The sequence below is a fragment of the Oncorhynchus masou genome, chromosome 6 (genome assembly GCF_036934945.1).
Source record: "Oncorhynchus masou masou isolate Uvic2021 chromosome 6, UVic_Omas_1.1, whole genome shotgun sequence".
NCBI lineage: Eukaryota > Metazoa > Chordata > Actinopteri > Salmoniformes > Salmonidae > Oncorhynchus > Oncorhynchus masou.
In genome coordinates, this window is record NC_088217.1 from 76288967 (window position 1) to 76300648 (window position 11682).

The following is an 11682-nucleotide window of genomic DNA, read 5'->3' on the forward strand; positions in this document are numbered from 1 at the left end:
GTTAAGGACTCTTGGAAGAATCCAAATGGGGATGATCCTAATAAAATCAAATCAAATCCATGTTACCACATGTTTTATTCAAATAAAATGCTCTACCTCATATCAAATGGTTGACCATTCATAATACAGGTGTTTTGACTAATTCAAAGTCAATATGTTTTAGATATCACAACTAGCATCCAGGTTTACTTAGGTTATTTGTTTGATCTCAGCCTACCACTAATGTCAATGTTTACCAGTCAAACGTTTGGACACACCTCCTCATTCAAGGTTTTTTTCTCTTTTTTTCTACATTGTAGAATAATAGTGAAGACATCAAAACTATGAAATAACACATAACACATACAGTGTGGCAAAAAAGTATTTAGTCAGCCACCAATTGTGCAAGTTCTCCCACTAAAAAAAGATGAGAGAGGCTTGTAATTTTCATCATAGGTACACTTTAAAAAAAAGTCCATATTATGGGAAGAACAGTTCACAACAGCAAAGAGAAATGACAGTCCATCATTACTTTAAGACATGAAGATCAGACAATCAGGAAAATGTCAAGAACTTTAAAAGTCCCCCCCCCCTCCCCCCAACCCCTCTTGTACGCTGCTGCTACTCTGTGTTTATCATATATGCATAGTCACTTTAAATATACATTCATGTACATACTTCCTCAATTGGCCCGACCAACCAGTGCTCCCGCACATTGGCTAAACGGGTTATCTGCATTATGTCCAGCCACCCTCCACCAGTCAACCCCTATTTTACGCTACTGCTACTCTCTGTTCATCATATATGCACAGTCACTTTAATCATATCTACATGTACATACTACCTCAATCAGCCTGACTAACAGGTATGTAGCCTCGCTACTTTTATAGCCTCGCTACTGTTATTTTTCACTGTCTTTTTACTGTTGTTTTATTTCTTTACTTACCTATTGTTCACCTAATACCTTTCTTGCACTATTGGTTAGAGCCTGTAAGTAAGCATTTCACAAGCTCAACACCTGTTGTATTCAGCGCACGTGACAAATAAACTTTGATTTGATTTGAAGAACCATCAAGCGCTATGATGAAACTGGCTCTCATGAGGACCGCCACAGGAAAGGAAGACCCAGAGTTACCTCTGCTGCAGAGGATACGTTCATTAGAGTTACTAGCCTCATAAATTGCATTCCAAAGAATTTTAGATTTTGGTTCCAACCGCTGTGTCTTTGTGAGATGCAGATTTGGTGAATGGATGATCTCCGCATATGTAGTTCCCAGCGTGAAGCATGGAGGAGGTGTGATGGTATGGAGGTGCTTTGCTGGTGACATTGTCTGGGATTTATTTAGAATTCAACCGGCATGGCTACCACAGCATTCTGCAGCGATCCGCCATCCCATCTGGTTTGCACTTAGTGGAACTCTCATTTGTTTTCAACAGGACAATGACCCAACACACCTCCAGGCTGTGTAAGGGCTATTTGAACAAGAAGGAGAGTGATGAGTGCTGCATCAGATGACCTGGCCTCCACAATCCCCCGACCTCAACCCAATTGAGATGGTGTGGGATGAGTTTGACCGCAGAGTGAAGGAAAAGCAGCCAACAAGTGCTCAGCATATGTGGGAACTCCTTCAAGACTGTTGGAAAAGCATTCCAGGTGAATCTGGTTAAGAGATCGCCAAATGTGTACAAAGCTGACATCAAGGCAACGGCTGGCAACTTTGAAGAATCTCAAATATATAATATATTTTGATTTGTTAATTATAGATAAAACGTATCGGTGCTCATTGGCCATTGGACATAAACATTAAGTTGGATATCGCAAACACAACAATGAGTGGTTTGGAAGGAATCAGTGGCTAACTGCAAGCATTGTAATGCAATCATTAGCCTGCTATTCACTGGAGTGGCTGTATAGTCCCAAGTCTAAGATTAAGGGTCTCTTTTCCTTGTTTAAAATCATAAACATTCAACATTGGGCATGCTGTCACTGAAGCATTATTTGTGCCGCGCTCAAAACAACTGTTAACTCGGAACTGCAAAATCTGACTTTAGTAAGTTCAAGACATCTGGGAACTCGGGAAAAATGAGCTACGACTGGGAAAATACATTTTGAACTTTCATCCAGCTCAGAATTGTACATTCGGAACTCAGGCCTGGTTCTAGAGCTACGACCTGAAGATCACTGATGTCATCATGATTCAAGCTTTTTGTTGTTGTTGAGTTTCCAGTTCTCTTGAAAGCACCATAAATCCAGAGGATGCCAGACTTTGATAACAAAGTTTGATGACAAAATTTGCCCACGATGGACAGCCGCGCCACCTTCCTGTTCAAGTGAGCACAGCACAACAAGGTGAATCCAAAAATGTATTGTATGCTGCTACAAAAATGACGTAATATGGCAGAGAGAGAGATATATATATATATACTGTAGCTAAGAAAGTAAGCTGTTAGCAGACCATGTGCCTCACCGAATGAATGAACTATTCCACTATCAGACAAGGCTTTGCTGATAGCCAGGTGCAGCAGTGGTACTGATGTTGGGACTCAACTGTTGGGAAAGCTTTATGTAGGCTCTAACAGTATGTGGGCACCATCTTTCAGCGTTATAGTGCAATTAATGTATTGTTTAGTGTTGTATTGTGTAGTGGTTTCATTGGCATGAATCCAACATTTTTCTTTTCTTTTCCTCACCAAGATATACAAACTAAAATCGTCACTTATCATATTCCCTCTATCATATTCCCTTCCATCATATTCCCCTCAATCATATTCTGGGAATTATATTCCCTCTATCATATTCCTCTCGATTATATTCCTCTCGATCATATTCCCCTCTATCATATTCCCTCTATCATATTCCCTTCCATTATATTCCTCTCTATCATATTCCCTCTATCATATTCCCTTCCATCATATTACCCTCTATCATATTGCTTCTATCATATTCCCCTCTATCATTTTCCTTATATATCATATTACCCTCTATCATATTTCTTCCGTCATATACCCCTCAATGCGAGCTGTGGCAAGAAGGTTTGCTGTGTCTGTCAGCATAGTGTCCAGAGCATGGAGGTGCTACCAGGAGACAGGCCAGTACATCAGGAGACGTGGAGGAGGCCGTAGGAGGGCAACAACCTAGCAGTAGGACCGCTGCCTCCGCCTTTGTGCAAGGAGGAGCAGGAGGAGCACTGCCAGAGCCCTGCAAAATGACCTCCAGCAGGCCACAAATGTGCATGTGTCTGCTCAAACGGTCAGAAACAGACTCCATGAGGGTGGTATGTGGGCCCAACGTCCACAGGTGGGGGTTGTGCTTACAGCCCAACACCATGCATGATGTTTGGCATTTGCCAGAGAACACCAAGATTGGTAAATTCGCCACTGGCGCCCTGTGCTCTTCACAGATGAAAGCAGGTTCACACTGAGCACATGTAACAGACGTGACAGAGTCTGGAGACGCCGTGGAGAACGTTCTGCTGCCTGCAACATCCTCCAGCATGACCGGTTTAGCGGTGGGTTCGTCATGGTGTGGGGTGGCATTTCTTTGGGGGGCCTCCATGTGCTCGCCAGAGGTAGCCTGACTGCCATTAGGTACCGAGATGAGATCCTCAGACCCCTTGTGAGACCATATGCTGGTGCGGTTGGCCCTGGGTTCCTCCTAATGCAAGACAATGCTCAACCTCATGTGGCTGGAGTGTGTCAGCAGTTCCTGCTAGAGGAAGGCATTGATGCTATGGACTGGCCCGCCCGTTCCCCAGACCTGAATCCAATTGAACACATCTGGGACATCATGTCTCGCTCCATCCACCAATGCCACGTTGCACCACAGATAATTTTTGTGTGATTTTGTTGTCAGCACATTCAACTATGTAAAGAAAAAAGTATTTAATAAGAATATTTCAGTCTGTCACGCCCTGGTCTTAATATTTTGTGTTTTCTTTATTTATTTGGTCAGGCCAGGGTGTGACATGGGTTATGGTATGTGGTGTGTTTTTGTCTTGGGGTTTTTCACAGGTATTGGGATTGTAGCTGAGTGGGGTTTTCTAGATTAGTCTATGGCTGTCTGAAGTGGTTCTCAATCAGAGGCAGGTGTTTATCGTTGTCTCTGATTGGGAACCTTATTTAGGCAGCCATAGTCTTTGAGTGTGTCGTGGGTGATTGTCCTTGTTTCTGTCTATGTGTTACTTTGCACCAGTATAGGCTGTTTCGGTTTTCGTGTTACGTTTCTTGTTTTGTAGTGTTTGTGTTTAGTTTTTTTTTAATTAAACATGAATCTCAATAGCCACGCCGCATTTTGGTCCGAATCTCCTTCGCATGAAGAAAGCCGTTACAGAATCACCCACCACAACAGGACCAAGCGGCGTGACAACAGGCAACAGCAACAGCGGCGCAATGAGGATTGGACATGGGTGTCATGCATAGGTGTAATAGGTGGCAGGGAAGTCAGGCGCAGGAGAGTCAAACTGAGTGAAAAAATGGAGTCTTTTAATAAAGTTCCACGAGTATGCTCCATAACAATAAATGAACAAACAAATCAAACATGGGTACGAAGACCCGACGCACACCTATGCAACAATCACACTATACTGACAATAAAACAATCTCTGACAAAGACATGAGGGGACACAGAGGGTTAAATACACAACAGGTAATGAATGGGATTGAAAACAGGTGTGTGGGAAGACAAGACAAAACCAATGGAAAATGAAAAAAGGATCAATGATGGCTAGAAAACCGGTGACGTCGAACGCCGAGCACCGCCCGAACAAGGAGAGGCAACGACTTCGGCAGAAGTCGTGACAGTACTCCCCCCGACGCGCGGCTCCAGCTGCACGTCGACACCGGCCTCGGGGACGACCCGGAGGGCGAGGTGCAGGGCGATCCGGATGGAGACGGTGGAATTCTGATAACATGGAAGGATCTAACACGTCCTCCACCGGAACCCAGCATCTCTCCTCCGGCCCGTACTCCTCCCAGTCCACGAGGTACTGAAGGCCCCTCGCCCGACGTCTCGAATCCAAAATGGATCGAACAGAGTACGCCGGAATCCCCTCGATGTCTAGAGGAGGCGGAGGAACATCACGCACTTCAGCCTCCTGGAGCGGGCCAGCCACCATCGGCCTGAGGAGAGACACAAGGAACGAGGGGTTAATACGGTAATGAGTGGGTAGTTGTAACCTATAACATACCTCGTTCACTCTCCTCAGGACTTTAAACGGCCCCACAAACCGCGGACCCAGCTTCCGGCAGAGCAGGCGAAGGGGCAGGTTTCGGGTTGAGAGCCAGACCCTGTCCCCTGGTGTGAACACTGGGGCCTCACTGCGGCGACGGTCTGCGCCAATTTTCTGGCGCCTTATGGCACGCTGAAGGTGAACGTGGGCTGCCTCCCAGGTTTCCTCAGCGTGCCGAAACCAATTGTCCACCGCAGGGGCCTCGGTCTGGCTCTGATGCCAAGGAGCCAGAACCGGCTGATACCCTAATACACATTGAAAGGGAGTAAGGTTAGTGGAGGAGTGACGTAGCGAGTTCTGAGCCATCTCTGCCCAGGGCACGAACTTCGCCCACTCCCCCGGCCGATCCTGGCAATAAGACCGCAGAAACCTACCCACATCCTGGTTAACTCTCTCCACCTGCCCATTACTCTCGGGGTGAAAACCTGAGGTAAGACTAACCGAGATCCCCAGACGCTCCATGAACGCCTTCCAGACCCTTGATGTGAACTGGGGACCCCGATCAGGCACCCCATAGTGCCGGAAAACGTGTGTAAACAGGGCCTCTGCAGTTTGTAAGGCCGTAGGGAGACGGGCAAAGGGAGGAGACGACAGGACTTTGAAAACCGATCCACAACGACCAGGATCGTGGTATAACCCTGTGAAGGTGGAAGATCAGTCAAAAAATCCACCGACAGGTGCGACCATGGCCGTTGAGGAACGGGTAGAGGTTGTAGCTTACCTCTGGGCAAGTGTCTAGGAGCCTTGCAATGGGTGCACACCGAACAGGAAGAAACATAAATCCTCACGTCCTTAGCTAAAGTGGGCCACCAGTACCTCCCTTCAAGACAGCGCATCGTCCGACCTATCCCAGGATGACCAGAGGAGGGTGACGTGTGAGCCCAATATATCAATCGGTCGCGGACAGCAGACGGAACGTACAGACGACCAGCTGGACACTCAGGGGGAAAAGGCTCTGCACGTGACGCCCGCTCAATGTCCGCGTCCAGCTCCCACACTACAGGCGCCACCAGACACGAAGCTGGGAGTATGGGAGTGGGATCCATGGACCGCTCCTCTGTGTCATACAGCCGAGACAATGCGTCTGCCTTAACGTTCTGGGAGCCTGGTCTGTAAGAAAGAGTAAACACAAAACGAGTGAAAAACATGGCCCACCTTGCCTGGCGAGGATTCAATCTCTTCGCCTGCCGGATGTACTCCAGATTGCGGTGGTCAGTCCAGATGAGAAAAGGGTGTTTAGCCCCCTCAAGCCAATGCCTCCACACCTTCAAGGCTTCTACGACAGCTAACAGCGCTCGATTCCCCACATCATAGTTTCGCTCCGCCGGGCTGAGCTTCTTCGAAAAGAAAGCACAGGGGCGAAGCTTCAGTGGCGTACCCGAACGCTGAGAGAGCACTGCTCCTATCCCAGCTTCGGATGCGTCCACCTCCACTATGAATGGCAAAGAGGGATCCGGATGAGCCAGCACAGGCACCGAGGTAAACAGAGTCTTCAGGTGCTCAAAAGCCCTGTTCGCCTCAGCCGACCACTGCAAGCGCACCGGGCCCCCTTTAGCAGTGAGGTAATGGGAGCTGCCACCTGACCAAAACCCCGGATAAACCTCCGGTAGTAATTGGAAAACCCCAAAAAACGCTGCAACTCCTTTACCGTGGTTGGAGTCGGCCAATTACGCACGGCTGTAATGCGGTCGCTCTCCATCTCCACTCCTGAAGTGGAAATCCGATGCCCTAGGAAGGATATGGATTGTTGGAAAAACAAGCATTTCTCAGCCTTGACATATAGATCATGTTCCAACAGGCTACCAAGCACCCTGCGCACCAGGGACACATGCTCGGCGCGTGTAGCAGAGTGTATCAGAATATCATCGATATGCACCACTACACCCTGCCCGTGCAGGTCCCTGAAGATCTCATCTACAAATGATTGGAAAACTGATGGAGCATTCATCAACCCATATGGCATGACCAGGTACTCATAATGACCTGAGGTGGTGCTAAATGCCGTCTTCCACTCATCACCCTTCTTAATACGCACCAGATTGTACTCACTCCTGAGATCCAATTTTGTGAAAAAACGTGCCACGTGCATTAACTCAATAACCGTATTGATCAGAGGTAGCGGGTAACTATATTTCACTGTGATTTTATTAAGACCTCGATAATCAATGCACGGGCGTAAACCGCCAACCTTTTTTTTTTCAAAAAAAAAAACTCGAAGAGACGGGTGAAATGGATGGCTGAATGAACCCCTGATTCAGAGACATATGTCTCCATAGCCTCCGTCTCTGCTTGCGACAGGGGATACACGTGACTCTTGGGATATGCAGCGTCTACCAGGAGATCTATCGCACAATCCCCCCGTCGATGGGGTGGTAATTGAGTCGCCTTCTTTTTACAGAAGGCGAGAGCCAAATCGGCATATTCGGGGGGAATGCGCACGGTGGAGACCTGGTCTGGACTTTCCACCGTAGTAGCACCAACGGAAACCCCTAAACACCTACCTGAGCATTCTCGCGACCACCCCGTGAGAGCCCTCTGTGGCCAAGAAACAGTGGGGTTATGACAAACTAACCAGGGTAGGCCTAGCACCACAGAATACGCAGGAGAATCAATAAGGAAAAGACTAATCTTCTCCTTGTGACCCTCCTGCGTTATCATACACAAAGGTGCGGTTACCTACCTGATAAACCCTGACCCTAATGGTCGACTATCTAAGGCATGAATAGGGAAAGGCATATCCACAGGAACAATAGGGATCCCTAAACTATGAGCTAGACTTTTATTAATGAAATTCCCAGCCGCACCTGAATCTACTAGTGCCTTATACTGGGAATGCAGTGAAAAATCAGGAAAAGAGACAGAGACAAACATTAGTGCATAAGAGGGCTCTGGATGAGAATGGTGCCTACTCACCTGGGGTGACGCCAGAATGCCCTGCCTGCCCTCTCTATTCCCAGAGGAACCAACCCGGCACCGATCAGCAGTGTGCCCTCTGCGACCATGAATGGTGCTCGAGCGGGAACCCCCTCCGGTCTCCCTGCGCACCATCCCTCCCAATTCCATAGGTTCGGGAGAGAGGGTGCGGGAGGATGGGACAACCAGACCCCGATCTAGACGTCCACGAGAAGCCAGCATGTTGTCCAGCTTGATGGACATGTCCACCAGCTGGTCGAAGGTGAGGGTGTGTCTCTACAGGCCAGCTCCCGACGGACGTCCTCGCGTAGACTACAACGGTAATAGTCGATCAGGGCCCTGTCGCTCCATCCAGCGCCGGCAGCCAAGGTTCGAAACTCCAAAGCAAAATCCTTTGCACTCCTCGTCTCCTGCCTCAGATGATAGAGGAGCTCACCCGCTGCTTTGCCTTCAGGTGGGTGATCGAATACTATCCGGAATTGGCGGGTGAACTCCTCAAAATGGTCCAACGCCACATCCTCCCTTCTACACACAGCGCTGGCCCATTCCAGGGCTTTCCCGGTGAGGCATGAGATGAGGGCGTAACTTTTCTCACGGTCAGATGGTACTGGGGAGGCCGTGGCTAGATATATGTTCAGTTTGAGGAGGAAAACCTGGCAGCCGGCAGTATCCCTACCCGTGGGTAGGGATAAATGGATCCTCGATTCCGGAGAGGAAAAAACGTTCACGGGAGATTCCGGTTGTGGTGGTGGTGGCGCTGGAGAAACTCCCTGTCTCTCCCAGCGATCCATTTTCTGGACAATGTGCTCCATGACGGAGCTGATACAGTCAAGCTCCCTCGCTTGTTCCTGAACGCGTTCCTCCAGGTCCATGGGCATAGTGTCCTCTCCTGCTGACTTCATATATATTGGTCAGAGATTCTGTCAAGCATAGGTGTAATAGGTGGCAGGGAAGTCAGGCGCAGGAGAGTCAAACTGAGTGAAAAAATTGAGTCTTTTAATAAAGTTCCACGAGTATGCTCCATAACAATAAATGAACAAACAAATCAAACATGGGTACGAGGACCCGACGCGCACCTATGCAACAATCACACTATACTGACAATAAAACAATCTCTGACAAAGACATGAGGGGAAACAGAGGGTTAAATACACAACAGGTAATGAATGGGATTGAAAACAGGTGTGTGGGAAGACAAGACAAAACCAATGGAAAATGAAAAAAGGATCAATGATGGCTAGAAGACCGGTGACGTCGAACGCTGAGCACCGCCCGAACAAGGAGAGGCAACGACTTCGGCAGAAGTCGTGACAATGGGACGATATATTGGATGGCAAGGGTTGCTACACATGGGAGGAGATCCTGGCGGGAAGGGATCGCCTTCCATGGGAACAGGTGGAGGCAGCGAGGAGAGCAGAGGCAGCCGGAGAGAGGAGCCGGCGATATGAGGGAACACGGGTGGCAAGGAAGCCCGGGAGTTTTTTTTTTATTAAACATGAATCTCAATAGCAGCGCCGCATTTTGGTCCGACTCTCCTTCGCATGAAGAAAGACGTTACACATTCATTCATATCTAGCATGTGTATATACTCTATAGTATCCCTCTCTATCATGTTCATCTCTATCATAATTTAAGGACCGACGCCGGAGATGAGATGCAGGTACGGAGAGTCAAATATTTAATTGTGAACAGACATAGAACAAGACAGGAACAGCTTCAGCACACTGGTAAACAAGGACAGATGACTTTCAATGCAGAAACAGGGAACAGAGAGTGGAACCCAACAGATATGGGGAAGGTAATGATAGAGGTGATTGAGTCCAGGTGAGAACAATAATTGCTGACCCGCAAGATGGGGGAAGGCAGGTGTGCGTAATGATGATGACAGAAGCGATCAATGCTGGGGAGCTTGGCGCCCTCGACAGACAGGGGGGAAGATAGGTAGCAGGAGTGACACATATTCCCTCTATCATTTCAATCTCTATCATATTCCTGTCTATCATATTCCTTAAATATCATATTCCCCTCTATCAGATTTATTATATATCATATTCCCCTCTATCATATTTATTATATATCATATTCCCCTCTATCATATTCCGCTCTATAATATTCCCCTCTATCATATTCCCTTGATCATATTCCGCTCTATAATATTCCCCTCTATCATATTCCCTTTATCATATTCCCCTCTATCATATTCCCTCTATCATATTCTATAATATTCCCCTCTATAATATTCCCCTCTATCATATTCCACTCTATCATATTCCCTCTATAATATTATAATATATCATCATATTCCCTCTATCATATTCCCCTCTATCATATTCCCTTTATCATATTCCCCTCTTCCTACTCTATCATATTCCCCTCTATATCATATTCCCCTCTATCATATTCCCCTCTATTCATATTCATATTCCCTCTGTCATATTATCATATTCCCCTCTGTAATATTCCCCTCTATCATATTCCCTTGATCATATTCCGCTCTATAAAATTCCCCTCTATCATATTCCCTTTATCATATTCCCCTCTGTCATATTCTACTCTATCATATTCCCCTCTATAATATTCCCCTCTATCATATTCCCCTCTGTCATATTCCACTCTATCATATTCCCCTCTATAATATTCCCCTCTATCATATTCCCCTCTGTCATATTCCACTCTATCATATTCCCCTCTATAATATTCCCCTCTATCATATTCCCCTCTGTCATATTCCACTCTATCATATTCCCCTCTATAATATTCCCCTCTATCATATTCCCTTTATCATTTTCCGCTCTATAATATTCCCCTCTATCATAATCCTCTCTTTCATATTCCCCTCTATCATAATCCTCTCTTTCATATTCCTCTCTATCATATTCCCTCTATCGTATGACTCTATACCATATTTTCCTCCATAATTTCCCCCTCTTAATACATTCCTCTATATCATATTCCTCTGTCATATTCATCTCTATTGTAATCCTCAATCAAATTCCTCTATTTCATACTCCCTTTGTCATATTCCTCTCTATCATGTGACTCTTTCATATCCCCTCTAACATATTCCCCTCTTATTACATTCCTCTATATCATATTCTTCTGTCATATTCCTCTATTTCATACTCCTTTCGTCATATTCTCCTCTATCATGTGCCTCTATCATATTCCCTCTATGGCTGCTTTGAGTGATGTATTGTTGTCCCTACCTTCTTGTGTTTCTTGCTGTTTTCTGTGCCCTACAATGTTTGTGCCCTGTTTTGTTCTGCTAACATGTTGTTGCCTCCATGTTGTTGTCAGGTTCTGTTGCAACCATGTTGTGCTGTCATGTGTTGCTGCGGTGCTATGTTGTCGTGTTGGGTCTATCATTATGTAGTGTTGTGTTGTCACTCTTGTTGTGATGTGTGTTTTGTCCTATATTTATATTTTTAATCCAAGCCCCCATCCCCGCAGAAGGCCTTTTACCTTTTGGTAGGCCGTCATTGTAAATCAAAATGTTCAATTAAAGAAAATTAATAAAATATCATATTCCTCTCTATCATATTACTCTCTATCATATTACTCT